The 17,401-nt window shown below is 44.8% G+C and overlaps 1 protein-coding gene across 9 annotated transcripts in view; it reads right to left on the bottom strand.

Annotated features, from left to right (window-relative positions):
- Positions 1–17,401, bottom strand: part of TENM4 (teneurin transmembrane protein 4) — a 744,941-nt gene that overhangs the window by 430,939 nt on the left and 296,601 nt on the right. The window lies entirely within an intron of this gene.

Genomic DNA, 17,401 nt, shown 5'->3' with positions numbered 1-17,401 from the left:
GCCAGGCCAGCTAGAGTGAAGGAGAGATTTTTTTTTTTTAATGGAAGAACTGGCTCAGATGACTTCCCAAGTCCCTTCCAGCACTAATATTACACACACACACACACACACACACACACACACACACACTCACTCACTTAGGTAAGTTGACTTGGTTTCCTCGTTGGTCAAGGAGGGTCATTTCCATAGCATCATCTTCTGGTTTAGCCAGGCTGGACTCCCTGCCTCTCTGCTTTCCTTTTCCAGGGATCCCACCAGGATCCTTCTCCTCCTTCCAGGCAGGGTTCCCACCCTCAGGGAACCTGCAGGCCACTCCTCCCCCTCCCGCCCCCTCCCCACTAGGTCACTGATTCTTTAACCCTCCCCCTCCCCCTCGGAGCACCACCTGGCCCTCCCTGATTCAGAGTAAGGTAGAGGTTGGAGCTTACTTCCATCAACAACCAACTTGTCTTAGGAAAAAGGGAGGCTGAAGAGGGAATTCTTACACCCTCGCTAGTTTTAGCAATTTTCAAGCCTCTATTCAAAATGAATGACCCTCTCAGGTGGGAGTCTAGGCTGACAGTGAAGGCAAATGAAACACACTTAGTGGTGGTACAAAAGCAAAGATGAAAATCCACTCTGTTTTATTGTTGCTGTGAGTGAGAAAGCAGCCAGCCCCGGCGGGGTCAGGGAGACAGCTAGACTTCATTCAGAAGAGGGAGGAGGAGGGGGGAGGAAGAGAAGAGAGAGGGCCATCTTGGAGCAAATCCAAGACCCAGGCAGGCAAAGCCTGGAGAAGAAACTTCATGCCCTTCATACCCTGCTTATCTGAACTTGGTGGGATTGTGTCTGACTCACTCCCCCACCTATTGGGCCTGGTGGTGTAAGTGGGGGTGGGGGTGGGGTGGGGGAACTCCGATTTCATGAAATCCATTTTAATCACCTTCTGCAATCCACAACACTCAGTAATTACAAGGCTCTTATGCTCAAGTACAAAAAAAACTCACCGAGAAAGCAACATTAAGCTTGCGAGCGGAAACATGAAAATTCATGAAATGCACAATTAAGGATCCAGCGACAATGCTAACTCTCCCCTTTGCAGGCACAGTCACTGCAGATTACCAACAAATGGGCAAATCTAAACCCTGAGGCATCTGCCGATGCCTGCTCTCACCATGGATTCCCGTTTGCTATTGCCCAAGGTTGTTCTGGGGCCCAGCTTAGGGAGTAGGAGCTCCGGGAGCCGGGGAGTGCAGCGGGGGGTGGGGTGGAAGGGAAGGGCAGGTCTACCTTGGAAAGGAGAAGCCAAAGAGTTGTGTTTTAGAAATGCCCCACTGCTTGCCGTCACCTGCAGAGTCTACAAAAGACATGGCCAGATCTTCCTGTTCTTTCCCACTAACCAAGGGGATTCAAGAGGAGTAGAGATTATGGTCACCTCCTATCAGCTTCAGCTCTCAAACTGTCCTCCTTCCACTCTCACCCTTAAACCCTTAATCCAGGGCCTCCCCGGTTTTCTCCTCCAGGACCCTAACTCTACCTCTATCTCAGTCCCTGCTGTCAACCCTGTGCCCCCAGTCCACTCTGTAAACTGGCTTCCAGGCCAATCTTGCTAAGCATACATTTAAGAGGGATCCCCTGACCTGCCTCTTCTTACAATGTCATGTGAATAAAGCAGGGCAAAAATGGCAGCTGAAGTACGATCTTAACTATGTTACATCAGGAAAAAAAAAAAAAACCCACCTCAGATAAGGAAATTAACCAAATGTTTCATGGGTTATTTTTGGATTTGGTGCCTGTAAGGTGGGAGATAGGAGAAAAAAAGAGATTAACAGGGCTTTGTACCTTGTTTCACTTGTGCAAATTTTCACAATGAGTATAATTTACAGTCAGGGAAGAAATGAGATAAACTTTAAATGTCACCTCTGTTCAAAACCGTCCTGTAGTTCCTTATTTTCTACATGACAAAATAGAAACTCCAAGCTTCATATTTACAAGCTGCTAAGCCCTGGTTCTCTCTGTACAGATGTGACCTGTATAGTCACACAGGGTCCTGCACTCAGAAGGGCCCATCCTTGGTTAAATGCTCTGCTGTGGCTATCTTCAAATTCTTAACACTTTTTTGAAAATATTAAAAAAAAAATTTAATGCCTTATTTATTTTTGAGAGAGAGAGAGAGAGAGAGAGAGAGAGAGAGAGAGAATAAGCAGGGGAGGGGCAGAGAGAGAGGGAGACACAGAATCCAAAGCAGGCTCCAGGCTCCAAGCTGTCATCACAGAGCCAGATGCGGGGTTTGAACTCGTGAACCGTGAGATCATGACTTGAGCCAAAGTCACGTAACTGATTGAGCCAAGCAGGCGCCCCCAAATTCTCAATAATTTTTAAAAGGGATACACATTGTACCCCACAAATTATATAAGTGGGCCTGTTTATCAGGGTGTCTTCATCAAGGGAATCACAGCCCAATTATTCAGAACAAAACAGTGCAGACAGCCTTTGGACTGCTGTGTGGGGTGAGGTCTCCAGGCTGTGGCCAAGATGGTTAGGAAGCCACATCATATGAACTTGGGACATGCAGTCAGGGATGTGAAGAGTCCAGGGAGACTTAACAAATGTTCAGTGAACACCTCGAGTACTCTTCTAGGTGCTAAGAACACAGTCATAAACAAAGCAGGCTAGGCCAAGTCCCTGCTCTCTGGAACTGCAGTGCTAGCCAGGGGAGACACACATTATCTGTGTGGCTAGTGCTGTGAAGAGAAATGAATCAGGATAAGGGAGACAGAGGCCTGGAGGAGGGGGGAACACCACTTGATTCAGGACCTGGAAGGAAGTCAGTAAGCCCTTGGATGATGGAAATGTGGGAGATGTAGATACATAGAGAATTACAATACACTGTGGGGTTTGCTATGGAGAAACTCAGAGGGGGCATAAATGAGGAGGGACATGTTTCACCTGGGATGGGCAGAGGACAGGGCTGGGGCTGGAATTAGTTCTGAATTATCTTGACATCTTTTTTCTAACCCTAAAACTAGCGGAAACCACATCATATTGACTCTGTACCTTCATAACTTTCCTTCTGTTCCCACTACCACGGAGTGACTCAGGTCTGCACTTCCCCTGAATCACTGCAACAAACTCAATCTGGTCTTTTCTTCTCATGCTACCCCCTCCTGGATAATTGCTTCTACTCTGGGGCCTGCAACCTGACTCTTATTCTTCAGCCCTGACCTCTTTCTTGAACTCCAGATCTCAATATCTAACTGCCCTTGTTCTTGAGAATCCCTAGTGTCTGCAAGAGGGTGCAGCATTCTAGCTGGCCTCACATGCTATTCCTAGGTGGGCATTCTAGGGTACTGGCCAACACCACCAGAATCTTGTGAGCAAGATCAGGAAACTGAGGCAACAGAAGTAGAATATAGGGATTTTTCTCTATCTTAGGGTTAGGTTATTAGATTGGCTTTTCCAGAAACTCAAATCCATCAGTGTCCTCGTGTTAATGGGATTTGAGGACACTCGGTAAGTTCACATGAGACTGAAATACAAAGCAGAATGTCAATGTATTAATTGACAATGGAAAAAAAAATCTCTTCCCGTTAATCTGACTATAGTTTCCTACATAGCAAGCCAAATTATTCTTAGAGGGTAGTTGGATGAACATGGTAAATTACAAATGCCATTCCTCACTTGTGTGACACTCAGGGACAAGGGCTTAACATTCATTATATACAAAACCCCAATTATAATGCCTACTGCACTTGGGGTGCCTGGGTGGCTCAGTCAGTTGAGTGACTGACTTCAGCTCGGGCCATGATCTCGCAGTTCACGAGTTCAAGCCCCACGTCAGGCTCTGTGCTGATAGCTTGGAGCCTGGAGCCTGCTTCAAATTCTGTGTCTACCTCTCTCTCTGCCCCTCTCCCACTCACACTCTGTCTCTCTCTCTCTCAAAAATAAAATAAACATTAAAAAATTAAAAAAAATAATGCTTACTGCACAGATGAAGAAACTGAGATTCAGAGAGGCTAAGTAGTTTGCCTTAGTTCACACAGCTAATAAGCAGTAAAGCTGGGATGCCAATTTAGTACCAAAGCCTGTTTGTTTTTTTAACCACCAATAAATACCAAATAGATGGTATTACTATAGAGGAAAGAGTGAAAAGTTTTTGTCTAAGTCAAGTTGATGTTTAACATAATACCTGTGACAGTGTTCTGATACAGTTTTATAGCCACACAGATGGGAAAGATTATTCTTGAAAATGCTCTCCCCAGATGAATCTTTATGATCAAGGTTTTACGGTAAACGTACTACGTGAGAGTTGCTTTTCAAAGGACTTCTGTAAAGCAAGTAAATGATTTTGTTTCTGAAAATGAATAATCATCCCTGATTTACCTCCTACATAGTAAATCTGCTGGAGTCAAAAATACACTGATGCCAGACAGATTTCAGGTTCTGATTCTTGAATGACGTCAACCATGTTGCCTTGGACCCACAAGTCACTGGACTCAGTTTTCCTTATTTGTAAAACAGTGATGATAATATAGACCTCATAGGACTTTTTAGGGCAAACTAGGGATTGTGTAAAATGTTTACCACAGATCTGCACATAAGTACTTTATACTTATGCTCAAAAACTTAATAAGTTTTCATTAATTTTTTTCCATTTTCTTGATAAACAATTGATACATATCACTGTAAAAGTTTAAGGAGTATAGCATGATGATTTGATTTACATATATTGTGAGACGATTCCCACAGCAGGCTTAGCTGAAATCCATCTTTTCACACGGATATGATAAAAAGAAAAGACAAATGGAAAAACAAATTCTACTTGTGATGAGGATTCTTAGGACCTACTCTCGTCGCCACTTCCCTACGTATCTAACAGGGAAGTGTTAGCTCTGGTCATCATGTTGCTCATTACATCCTTAGTGCTTATGACTGGACATCTGGTACCTTTCGCCCATCTTCCTCCAATTCTTCTCGTCCTCACCTTCTGCCTCTGGTAACCAAAAGTCTGGTCTCTTTTTCTGTGACTCTGCTTGTTTTTCTGGTTTGGGTTTTTGTTGCTGTTGTTGTTGTTGTTGTTGTTGTTGTTGTTTTAGATCTCAACTACTTGTTGCTGTTGTTGTTGTTGTTGTTGTTGTTTTAGATCTCAACTACTTGTTGCTGTTGTTGTTGTTGTTGTTGTTGTTTTAGATCTCAACTACAAGTAAGATAATACGGTATTTGTCTTTGTCTTTTTTTAAAATGTTTATTTATTTTGAGAGAGAGAGAAAGAAAAAGAGAGAGCGAGCACATGAGCAGGGGAAGGGCAGAGAGAAAGGGAGAGACAGAGAATGTCAAGCAGGCTCTGTGCTGTCAGTGCAAAGCCTGAAGTGGGTTTGATCCCATGAACCATCAGACCACGGCCTGAGCCGAAGTCAGGAGTCGGACGCTTAACCAACTGAGCCACCCAGGTGCCCCTTTGTCTTTTTGATTTATTTCATTTATCATTAATGCCTTCAAAGTTCATCCATTTTGCCACAAATGGTATGATTTCCTTGTTTTTTTTATGGTTGAATAACATTCCGTGTATGTCTACATACCCACCAATAAATATGCACACACTCCACACACACAGATGCCAACAATTGTTATCTCATCTTTTTGATTGTGGCCATTCTAAGTGCGAGGTAGTATCTCATTGTGGTTTTAATTTGCATTCCCCTAATGACGAATGATGTTAGTATCTTTTCATGTACCTACTGAAATGTCTATTAAGGTCCTTTGCCCATTTTGTAATTGGGTTGTTGTTTTGTTTGTTTGCTTGTTTGTTTTTGCTATTGAGTTATATAAATTCTTTATATATTTTGGATATTAACCCCTTATCAGATAAATGGTTTGCAATTATCTTTTCCCATTCTGTGGGTTGTCTTTTTACTTTGTTGAGGGTTTCTCTTGTTGTGCAGAAGCATTTCAATTTGAAGTGTTACTTGTTTATTTTTGATATTGTTGCATGTGTTTTGGATGTCACATCTGAGAAAGCGTTATCAAGCCCCACCGCAAAGAGCTTTTTCCCTCTGTGTTCTTATAGTTGCAGGTCTTACATTCAAGTCTTTGATCCATTTTGAGTTATTTTTTAGAGTGGTGTAAGAGATGGGTCCAGTTTCATCCTATTACGTGTGACTATCCAGTTATTCCCAGCACCACTTATTGAAGAGACTGTCTTTATTGTCTTTTCTCTATTGACTGTTCATGGCTCCCTTGTAAACTATTTGTTATCTATATATGTTTAGGTTTATTTCTGGGCTATCGACTCTTTTGCGTTGGTCTATTTCTCTGTTTTTATGCCAATAACACACCGTTTTGATGACTATAACTTTATAATATAGCTCAAAATTAGGAACTTTGATGCCTGCTGCTTTGTTCTTACTCGGATGTCTTTGGCTATTCAGGATCTTTTGTGGTTCCATATAAATTTTTAGGGGTGCTTTTTCTACTTCTGTAAAAAGGGCCACTGGAATTTTGACAGATTGTACTGAATCTGTGGATGGCTTTGGATAGTATGAACATTTTAACAATATCAACTTTTTGAATTCATGAACACAGGATACCTTTCCATTTATTTGTGTATTCTTTGATTTCTTTCATCAGTGTCTTATAGTTTTCAGAGTACAGATCTTTACCTCCTTAGTTAAATGTATTCCTAAATATTTTACCGTTTTCGATGCTATTGTCAGTGGGATTGATTGCTTTATTTCTTTTTCAGAAAATTTGTTGTTAGTATATAGAAACACTGTTGATTTTTTAAAAATGTTTATTCATTTTTGAGACAGAGAGCATGAGCGGGGAAGGGGCAGAGAGAGAGAAGGGAACAGAGGATCCAAAGCAGGCTCTGTGCTGACAGCAGCGAGCCAGATGTGGGGCTCAAACTCATGAACTATGAGATCATGACCTGAGCCGAAGTCAGATGCTCAATCAACTAAGCCACCCAGGCACCCTAAAACACTACTGATTTTTGTATGTTAATTTTGCATCCTGAAACTTTACTGAATTCATTGATTAGACCTCACAGGTTTCTTTCTTTCTTCCTTCCTTCCTTCCTTCCTTCCTTCCTTCCTTCCTTCCTTCCTTCCTGACGTCCTTCCTTTTTCTTTCTTTCTTTCTTTCTTTCTTTCTTTCTTTCTTTCTTTCTTTCTTTCTTTCTTTCTTTCTTTCTTCCTCTCTCTCTCTCTTTTTTTTATTTTTGGCAGAGTCTTTAGGAGTTTATATAAAATCATGTCATCTGCAAATAGAAACAATTTTATTTCTTCCCTTTCCAATTCTGAAAACTTTTCTTTCTTTTTCTTGTCTGACTGCTTTAGCTAGACCTTTAAGTACTATATTGAATAAGAGTGGTAAAATTGGGCACTCTTGTTTTGTTCTGTATTTGTTTGTTTCATCTATAGATGAAAATCGTCCAACTTTTCACCACTGAGTATGATGCTAGCTGTGGGCTTATCATATATGGTTTTATATGTTGAGATATGTTCCTTCTGTGCCTAATTTGTTAAGAGTTTTTACCATGAATAGATGTTGAATTTTATCAAATGCTTTTTCTGCATCTATTGAGATGATCATGATTCTTTCATTCTATTATGTGATATATCATGTTAATTGATTTATGTATGTTGAACCAACCTTGTATCCCTGGGATAAATCCCACATGATCATTGTGAATAATACTTTTAATGTGCCTTTGGATTCATTTGCTAGTATTTTATTGAGAATGTTTGTACCTATATTTATTGGGGATATTGGCCTGTAGTGTTTTGTTTTGTTTTGTTTCTCCAGTAATGTCTTTTTCTGGTTTTGGTATCAGGATAATGCTGGTTATTAAATGAGTTTGGGAGTGTTCACTCCTCTTTTATTTATTTATTTTTTGGGTGGGGGAAGAGTTTGGAAAGGATTGGTGTTAATCCTTCTTGAAAAGTTTGGTATAATTTGGGGCACCTGCATGGCTCAGTCAGTTAAGCATCCAACTTCAGCTTAGGTCATGATCTCACGGTTTGTGAGTTCAAGACCCGTGTTGGGCTCTGTGCTGCAGCTCAGACAGAGCCTGGAGCCTGCTTCGGATTCTGTGTTTCCCTCTCTCTCTGCCCCTCCCCTACTCATGCTCTGTCTCCTTCTCTCTCTCTCAAAAATATATAAACATTAAAAAAAATACAGAGAGAGGGAGAGGAGGAAAAAAAGTTTGGTAAAACTCATCAGGGAAGCCATCTGGTCCTGGGCTTTTTTTTGTTGTTGGGAGATTTCTGATTACTGATCAATCCCCTTACTAATGATTGGCGTATTCAAATTTTCTGTTTCTTCTTGATTGGTCTTGGTAAACTGTATGTTTCTAAGATTTTTCCATTTCTTCTAGATTGCCCAGTTTGTTGGCATATAGTTGCTCATAGTAGCCTCTATGACCTCCTCAATTTTTGTGGTAGTAACTGAAATGTCTCCTTTTTCATTTATAATTTTTATGATTTGGGTTCTTTATCTTTCTTCCATGGTTAGTCTAGCTAAGGGTTTACCACTTTTGTTTACCTTTTCAAAGAACCAACTTGTAGTTCAGAGAATCCTTTCTCTTGTTTTTGTGTTACCTATTTCATTTATTTCTCCTCTGATCTTTATTTTTTCCTTTCTTCTGCTGACTTTAGACTCACTTTGTTCTTTTTCTAGCTCCCTTAAGTGTGGCATTAGGTTGCTTATTTGGGATCTTTCTTGCTTCTTAACATAGGTGTTTACTGCTATGAACTTCCCTCTTAGAATTTCTTTTGCTACATCCCATTCTACTCTCTGTCTCTATGATTTGATTATTGTAGGTACCTCATATAAGTGTATCATACAGTATTTGCCCTTTTGTGACTGGCTTATTTCACTTAGAATAATGTCCTCAAGGTTCACCCACATGGTGGCAGGGGTCAGAATTTCCTTCCTTTTTTTAAGGCTAATACTCCGTGTATGCATATGCTACATCTCCTTTATTTATTATCCACTGATGGACACTTGGGTTGCTTTTATCCCTTGGCTGTTGTGACTAATGTGGCTATGAACATGTACATACAAATACCTCTTCAAGTCCCTGCTTTCAATTTTGGGGGGTATATACCCAGAAGTGGAATTGCTTTATCGTATGGTAATTCTGTGTCGAATTTTTTAAGGAATCATTACACTGCTTTCCATAGTGGCTGCACCATTTTACATAATCCCTTTTAGAGGATTATGAGTGACTAAGCAATAGGCACAATGCCATGCAGCTTAGGAAGTAACAGTCAGATACCAGTGTGGGTCCAATGTGCTCTCATTCCACGGAGCAGCAGTTCCCAAAGCCAGGGTACAGCCAGGAACATCAGAATCATCCAGTGTGCTTATGAAGCGTATAGATTCCTGGGCCCCCATGCCTGGAGAAGTAAAATCACTAGGGATAGGGCCTTGGAGGCTGTATTTTCAAAAAACAAACAAACAAATCCGTGGGTGTTTCTGGTGGACAGCCAGGTTTGATAACCACTGTTTATTCCTGTGATAATCATCATTATTGTTGTCCCTGTCATTGTCAAAACATCCTCACTAACCATTCTTTCCTTAGATCAGCTTACTGACTTATAAACATCTGGAAACAGTGGGAATGCAAGGGTTACCAGGAAATCTCAACCCTGGGTTTGCTCTCCAAGCAATCGAGGGCTTTCAAAGGGTGCCACATTTAGTATTCTAATCAACAAGGAATCAGCCAGGCGCCTGCCTGCCCAGGCCTTTCTTAGATTCCTGACTAACACTCATTAAGCAGTTCAAGCCAATGTGTTCCTAAGTAAGTGTGTGTAGAGGCAGGCTGTTGGCATTTTAATCTCATTAGTGAACTGAAGCCCTGGACACAGCAGCCACAGCAGCTGCCTACAACTACTGCGTAAGATTCTTCATACCCTCACGCTGGCTACCTGTCCTTCTGCCTGCCATCTCTCACCATTTGCTCCAGCCTAGCTTCCCCTCCTGGGCCTTGAGCAAGACACCCTGGGAAACCAGAGCTTGATGACTTCCAGGGTGCTGGCTGCAGATAGCTGGATAACCGGTCAGGTGAACAGGCTGCCTATATCCCAGAAGAGACACTGAATTATCTACCCCAGCCTGATTTGTTGAGCTGGCACCAGGCCATGGGCACCGCTCCCTGAATTCAACTGTGTTCCCACTCCCCCATCAATACTCTTGATAGAAGCCAGACAAGGCTGTGGGGCCTTGGGAAAGAAGTATCCATAGGCAATCTTCCCAGCACAAAGCTCTCATTGTTGGAGGAGGAAGGCATGGAAGAGGCAGAAGGAGTGCTTATCTTTTGTTAATGCTGGACAGCTGAAAGGGCTCCAGTGAAAAATGACCTTGTAAACTAAAAAAATGGGGAAATATGCAAACTACATAACTATGACTATCTTCTTCCCTGGGACAGAAATAGCTGGGGCTTTCTCTGCAAATGTTCATAGATACATCCATATTAACACACATATACAATTATCATGCTTGAAGTAAATCAAGAGGAAAATGTGAAACAGCCTCATCCACCTATTCATTCAACCATCCATCCATCCATCCATCCATCCGTCCATCCATCCAGTTACTTGTTTAATCAATATTAGTGCCTACCGTGTGCGTGAACATGTTTCCGGTGGAAACAGCAATAATCCAGATCAGAGTTTTCTAATTGGGGGGTGTTTTTTACTGGGACACCCAGGAACCTGTATGTTGGCTCACCATGCGTTGTCTATAACTGAATCAATATCTTGCACAACATATGTAGGAGCTGTTATGACGAACACACATTGAGTTCAGACATTATTGAATCCATGGCAGCTTTCTGCCTTATATGTGTCTCAGCCAGTGAAAGCTGAAAGTATAAATGCTAACCACTGGGAGATTTGGACATGCTCCAGGCAAATGGAAGTGCAGACCTCCAATGCATGGTTTCATGAATGGAGATGATCACAACCATAACCACAGTAACCAACTAAACACATTACCATGTGTTGGGCATTATTCTAGGTACTTTACTTGTTAATCCAACAAATCTCTGAGGTAGACATTGCCATTACCCCATTCTGCAGATGATAAGACTATCCCTGGAGAGCTTCCATAACTTGTTCAACGTCACATAGCAATAAGGGTGCTTACTGCTTTAAACTTAACAAGTATATGGGGCGCCTGCGTGGCTCAGTCAGTTAAGCGTCTGACTTTGGCTCAGCTCATGATCTCGCAGTTCGTGGGTTCGAGCCCCACGTCGGGCTCTGTGCTGACAGGTCAGAGCTTGGAGCCTGCTTCAGATTCTGTGTCTCCCTCTCTCTCTCTCTGCCCCTCCCGTGCTGTGCTGGGGCTCTCTCTCGCAAAAATAAGTAAAACATAAAAAACATTAAAAAATAAATAAATAAACTTAGCAAGTACAGCTACAGAGTCAGACCTATAAAAGAACTACTTTTTACTTTCTCTAAAGAAAATCAATAATAAAACTCTAACGTGTAAGGAGATAAAGGGTAACTTCTGGGTTGGTGACAGGTTGGGGGTTCAAGGTCCTACCTATTTTTCTTCCTTTCTTCCCACAGTGGCCTTGAGATTCCTCTGGGAAATCTGACTAAGCGATCATTAGCTCCCTTTCAACTATAATTAAGAAAAGGAAAGAAAAGAAGAAGGAAGGAGAAGTAGGAAGGAGGGAGGGAGGGAGGAGAAAAGGAAAGCACAGTCTTGTCTGTCACTAACTGGGAGGAGATTTCTATTCATCAAGCATTATTAGTAAGATGAAGTTGGTCCCTTATCCTCATGGACAACAGTTCAGCAGAGCGGCTGGACAGGAACAGGTCATATAAAGATTGAAACTTGATTTAAAAAAAGCAGGGGTTCCATGGCAATGCAAAGCGGGGGCCCTGATGTAGTTTCGGGATCAGGGAAGCAGGAACCCGGGGGATGGGAAGGGGCGGCAGCTGGGACGAGCTGATTGGTAGCAGAACAAGAGAGAAGGGACTGGGTTTGTGAGGTCTGGGAGATGGCATCACTAGGGCCTGGTGACCAACCGGACATGGGGCCATGGCAGAGAGGGTGCTCTCAAGGATGACACCGGGGTTTCTGGCCACTAAGCCAGCTATGAAGCTGAGAGTGGGGGGTGTAAAGAAAAGATTCCATGAGCTCCATGGCCAGAATGGTAGGGCCCAATGTGCACCCCGCACCACTGGCCACCCTTCCCCAGGGAGACAAAGGCAGCGGAGACCGATAGCCACCACACCCCTGGAAAAGCATTAAGGCCAGGGGAACTCTGCACGGCCTACAAAAACATCTGTAGGCAGAAGCGATTACGGAACGTACTGCAACTGCTTGCAGTAAATTAATAATAGATGTGCTGGACTTCCTCAGAAATATTTACTCAGCCGGAGCGGCTAAGCACTAATACCCGGGAGTGGAACCTGAGCCTTACCTCAAACAGCCCTGACTATGGAAAATGAAGAAACATCATCCTGGCCCTTCCCAATGCCGGGGCGGGGGGAGAAATGTACAGAATACCTCGCTCAGGAATCCAAGGATCTGCAGTCCGCTGGGCAAGTGGAAAGGGAACCCAGACAGGGGCTGTGGGAGGGACCCAGCGGAAGAAGCCAGCAAAGAAGAACGGCTAGCACTTAAGTGGAGCTTACCACCTGCCCCCCCCCGCCCCCGCCGGCTCAGGACCCTGACTGTATTAACCCTGAACCCTGGGCACTATTTTGAGGTCCATCTTACGGGGAGAGGTACTGAAACACAGAAGAGTTAAGGAACCAGCTGGGACGTGATAGAGCTGGGACTCAAACCCAGGCAGTCTGGCTCTAGAGTATGTGACCCTACACCCCTTTGCCTTTGCTGTCTCCTAATGCCTTTTCTGAAACAGTCAAGAGAGGGGGGCAAGTAAGAGGAAAGAGACCCTACATCTAACCGCCATTGGTTAGCTCAACACCATTGCTAACGTGTGCCCTCCATCTCCAGCCCTTGCTGAGAACTCAGGGTTCTTCTCACCAGCAAACACAGTAGCCATTCCTTCATTTATTAATTATTTAGCGGCACTTGATGGGGGCCAGACTCCCTGCCAGTCTCAGACTAGGTCTTATATAATGCACACAAAATCTCCCTCTCTGGAAAACTCTCCCTGTCCTCTCTCATGCAGAGAGAGTCCTTTTCTCCTTCATCAGAGCTCCCAACCTTCAGGCCATTCTCTGGGTTAGTGTTTCCTAACACAAGTCCTGAAAAAGAGAGGGATTTGAAATCATATGCAAAAAAGGGGGGGGGCTCTGGACAGGGGTGCCTGGGTGGCTCAGTCGGTGGAGAGTCCAACTCTTGATTTCGGCTCAGGTCATGATCTCACGGTTGTGGGCTCAAGCCCCGTGCTGGGCTGAGCACAGAGCCTGCTTGGGATTCTCTCTCTTTGCCTTTGCCTTGCTTGTGCTCTCTGTCTCTCTCAAAGTAAATAAATAAACATTTAAAAGGGGCTCTGGACAAATAAGTTTGAGCGACATTAGGTTAGCATCCTCACTACAGGGCTTCTCAGAGCCTTGAGTATGCTGGTGGAAGTGAGATCTAGCAGGGGCGGTTCAGTATACAGCACTTCTCAGATCGCTCCAGAAGAAACCCTCCTCCTTCTCTTTCTTAACAACACTTTGTAGGGCTGAGGCATCCTGGAACACAGTTTGGGACATTCTGCCCTGGAACAGTAAATACTATGTCAAATTTGTGTTTGGTCTTGACCTGTCAGTCCACTGGCAGAACCGCAAGGCTGGGAACTCTTTCTTACTCATCTCTCCAGTTCCCGCCTTCAGCCAGGCCTAGGTCTGGAGCGTTCTCTGAAAGTCTTCTTTGAAGGTGGCACAAGGGAGTGCTGTAAAACACAGTCGTGGGATACACTGACATTCGTGGCCGCACCTGCCTGCGTGTCCTCCTCTGTCTCCAAGGCGACAGGCGTTTCCTGCCTCCACGGATCTCATGAATGGTTACCTTTTCACCCTGGACACATCTCGTCAGGGCACAGAGGCTCCTCACCGTCTGGTTCCTGTCCCCACCTCTTCTGGATCTTCTCCCACATTCCCCACACATATCCTCAACTTCGACTCTGCGCAGGCAGTTTCTAGAGCACAACGCTGCTGCTTTCAAATGAGGTTCTCACCTGCTGGCCTTTCTTCGCCAATCTTGCCTGTGTGGTCCCCCTTTCTTGAATCCTTAGCTCGGGCCTCTTGGCTTCCCTGAAACCTCTGAGACCCCCTCTGCCTCCCTGTCCCTGAGGTCGGGCTAGATGCCCCTCCTGGAGAGACCTGGGCTATCCCATCCTCAACCATACCCATCTCCCAGTGTGAGTGGGGGTGTGTCCTGAGTGAAGACACCCCATGAATTCTATGCTGTGGGTCATAGTCCAAAGACTTGGAAAGCCACTGATGTTATATAACCCTCCTATTTAAGGTGGTTGCAGGCCCTGTGCGAGGCTCATACTAAGCCTTTAAAATCCACAGGACGTTTCCCTCCTCTGTGAAACTCTGCCTGGCCGGGACAGGGCCACATCCTGCAAATCAAACACCCTCAGACGCTGGGAGCTCCCAGACCCCGCAGGACAGGTCTGCCGACTAGACTCACGACTTTGTAACACTGAAAGCACAAAGCCAGAACCGAGGCATATTCTGTTGGACCCCCTTCTCCCAGTGCATTTTCTTCACAGTTTTCCACCTTGTGTACCCATAGAATGGCTTTGGCACGACAGCCACCCCACACGAATGAAAACACGATTGAGCGCAGCAATGTTTCTAGAGCGCCGAAGGAAGCAGATTAGGTAGGAGAGGCGGGAAGGGCTTCGGGCAGCTGGAGCCAGGCCCCTGCAGAGGTGGCCGGGCCTCAGACGCGGCCCGTCTGTGGCTGGAAAAGCGATGGCTCCCCTTGGACTGAAAGCCCAGGACTGCCTCCCGGAGATGAAGGTGCCAGACGGAGTCTACCCGCCGAATGCACCATTCCACCAACTGGCAGGGAAATGAGAGACACGGAATCGGCAAAAGGAGACCTAGCATCTTCCCAGCTCTGCCTTCCTCCTAGCTCTGCTCTTAATGCCCCTCTTCTCTGGGTCTCGGATTCCTCGTCTTAAAATGAGAGGGTTAGTTTGAGCCGGTGGCTCTCAAGGTTTTGGACTGTGACTCACAGTAAGAAATACATTTGACGTCCCTACTCAATGTAGACACACACATAGTACTCAGGGGGAGCTTTACTTTACGCTAGTACCTGATGTATTTTCTATTCTTTTGCGTGCACTTATAAATCGTGACTTGTAAATTCATTTTATAGACTTTTACTGAAGCGTGATGTAAGTATGCGTTGTGTCCATGTCTTAGATGATGACCTAGATAAATTCTCGCAACTGAAGACATCCGTGTACCCAGCCCTCAGATCAAAAGACAGAGCATTACCAGGACCTTGAAAGGCCCCCTCTTGCCTTTTCCTGTCCACCAGCTCCTCCCCCAGGGGTAACCACTGTCCTGACTTCTAACAGCCCACATTAGTTTGGTCTGTTCTTGCACTTTATATAAATGCATCAACATTTCTTAATGCCTGACTTAATGACCCTGTGAGGGTCACTGATATTCCCTTGTGTGGGCATACCACATTTCATCCATTCCACTGGCCACGTGTTTTGGTGGACACGTGTGTGCATGGCTCGTGGCTGTGTATCCAGGAATGGAATGGCGCGTGTGGATATGTTCAGCTTTAGCTGATACTGCGAGTTTTCCAAGGTCGATATACCAGATTAGACTTCAACCAGTTAGGTCTGAGAGTTCCAGGGGCTCCATTTCTTTGCCAACATGAGGTATTATGCGCCTTCCTCACTGAGGCTGTTCTCATGGGTTTACGGTAGCACGTCACCGTGGGCTTCATCCCTCATTCTCTGATAACTGATAATGTTTTCATATGCTTACTGGTTATGTGATATCCTCATTTGTGAAGCACCTGTTTGAGTCTTCTGCCTTTGTTCTATTAGGTTGTCTTTTCCTTACTGATTTGTGGGAGTTTCCTCTTTTTTTTCCCCACTGTAACTCTTCTGGATAGGAGAGCTTTGTTGAAAATATACACTGTACATATTTTCACTCACTCTGTGGGTTGCTGGGTTACTCTGTTTCACTTTAAGACATGATAATCTTGAACCACCAAATTTAACTGTGTGACCCATGCATGTACCATCTGAAAAACCCCACAGAACAGGACTATGCAGGCTTCCCCAGGTCTGGATGACCCCGAAAGGGGCACCCCTGGCCAGCGGCACCCACGGTAGCATCAGCCTGACGTGGCACCCCTGTGCGTACAGTCAGTAACTGTCTGGAGAACAAAAGCCATGATCGTGGCTATATTTAATTTCCCAATTAAAAAAAATCCTTGTTCCACACCCTAAATGACAACACAGTTCCCACTTCCGAATTCACGCTTCATCAGCCCCAAACCCAGGTTGAGGAAGGAGACTCAGAAGGATGGCCGAGGTGCGGGCCATCCCTGGAACTGGCCTTTTCAGGACGGCTAGAGCGTGTGTTCGCCTGTGCGGGCTCTCCATCCACCCAGGTGCCTGGGACCTTGGGGAGTGGCCCTGTGGAATAGCTTTTCATGAACCGACGAACTCCATGAACCATGGGAGAAGGGCACTCAGGCATCCTGGACACTTGCACAGCGTGGAGGGTAAACCGTACGTGGATTCCCTCAACCCTTCAGAGTAGCGCTGTCCGCAGACTCCATAAAGGCAGAGACCGCGGCACTTTTGTCAAGAATGTGGCCAAGGTCACACAGCTGGTCAGTTACAGAGAGGGGGTGACCGACGCCACAGCCTGTGTGTTCATTCCTAGGTCATTCTCCTCCCAGACAGCTGGTCACTGTGTAGAGTGGTGACCACACTTACAGCACCCAAAGATTCTCTCTCTCTCTCTCTCTCTCTCTCTCTCTCTCTCTCTCTCTCTCTCTCTCCACACACACACACACACACACACACACAGCTGCACGCAGGAGCAGACACACAGGCACATGTGTACATAGATATTTACATACATACGTGTTCACATGCTGTTTTACTCAAGAAATCTGTGCACTGGACTCTGTGGATTCATCACACACTCAGCTCATCAGAGTTTTACCCTTTTAGTTTCCAAAGTATTGAATATCCCATAATGTATGAGTAATGCAAACATACATATATGTGTAGGGCACTTAACAGCTTGTAAGTGCCTCTCACACTCAGAACCAGCCTCTGAACACACACAAGTCTCTGAGGACTCTCGAGGTCCCCAGGGCTAGTGGGGGCCTAAGGACCCTCCTGGGGACAGCAGTCTTTCTTATCCAGGGCTGAGGTGGTGGCAGCCAGAGGTTGGCAGAATTTGTGCAGCCCCTCAGACCCACCTTAAAAGTGTCTCTAACTGTATATTCC

Source organism: Felis catus, chromosome D1, assembly GCF_018350175.1.
Source record: "Felis catus isolate Fca126 chromosome D1, F.catus_Fca126_mat1.0, whole genome shotgun sequence".
Classification (NCBI taxonomy): domain Eukaryota; kingdom Metazoa; phylum Chordata; class Mammalia; order Carnivora; family Felidae; genus Felis; species Felis catus.
The sequence above is the reverse complement of the archived record's forward strand: the minus strand, read 5'-3'. Positions and strand labels throughout refer to the sequence as shown.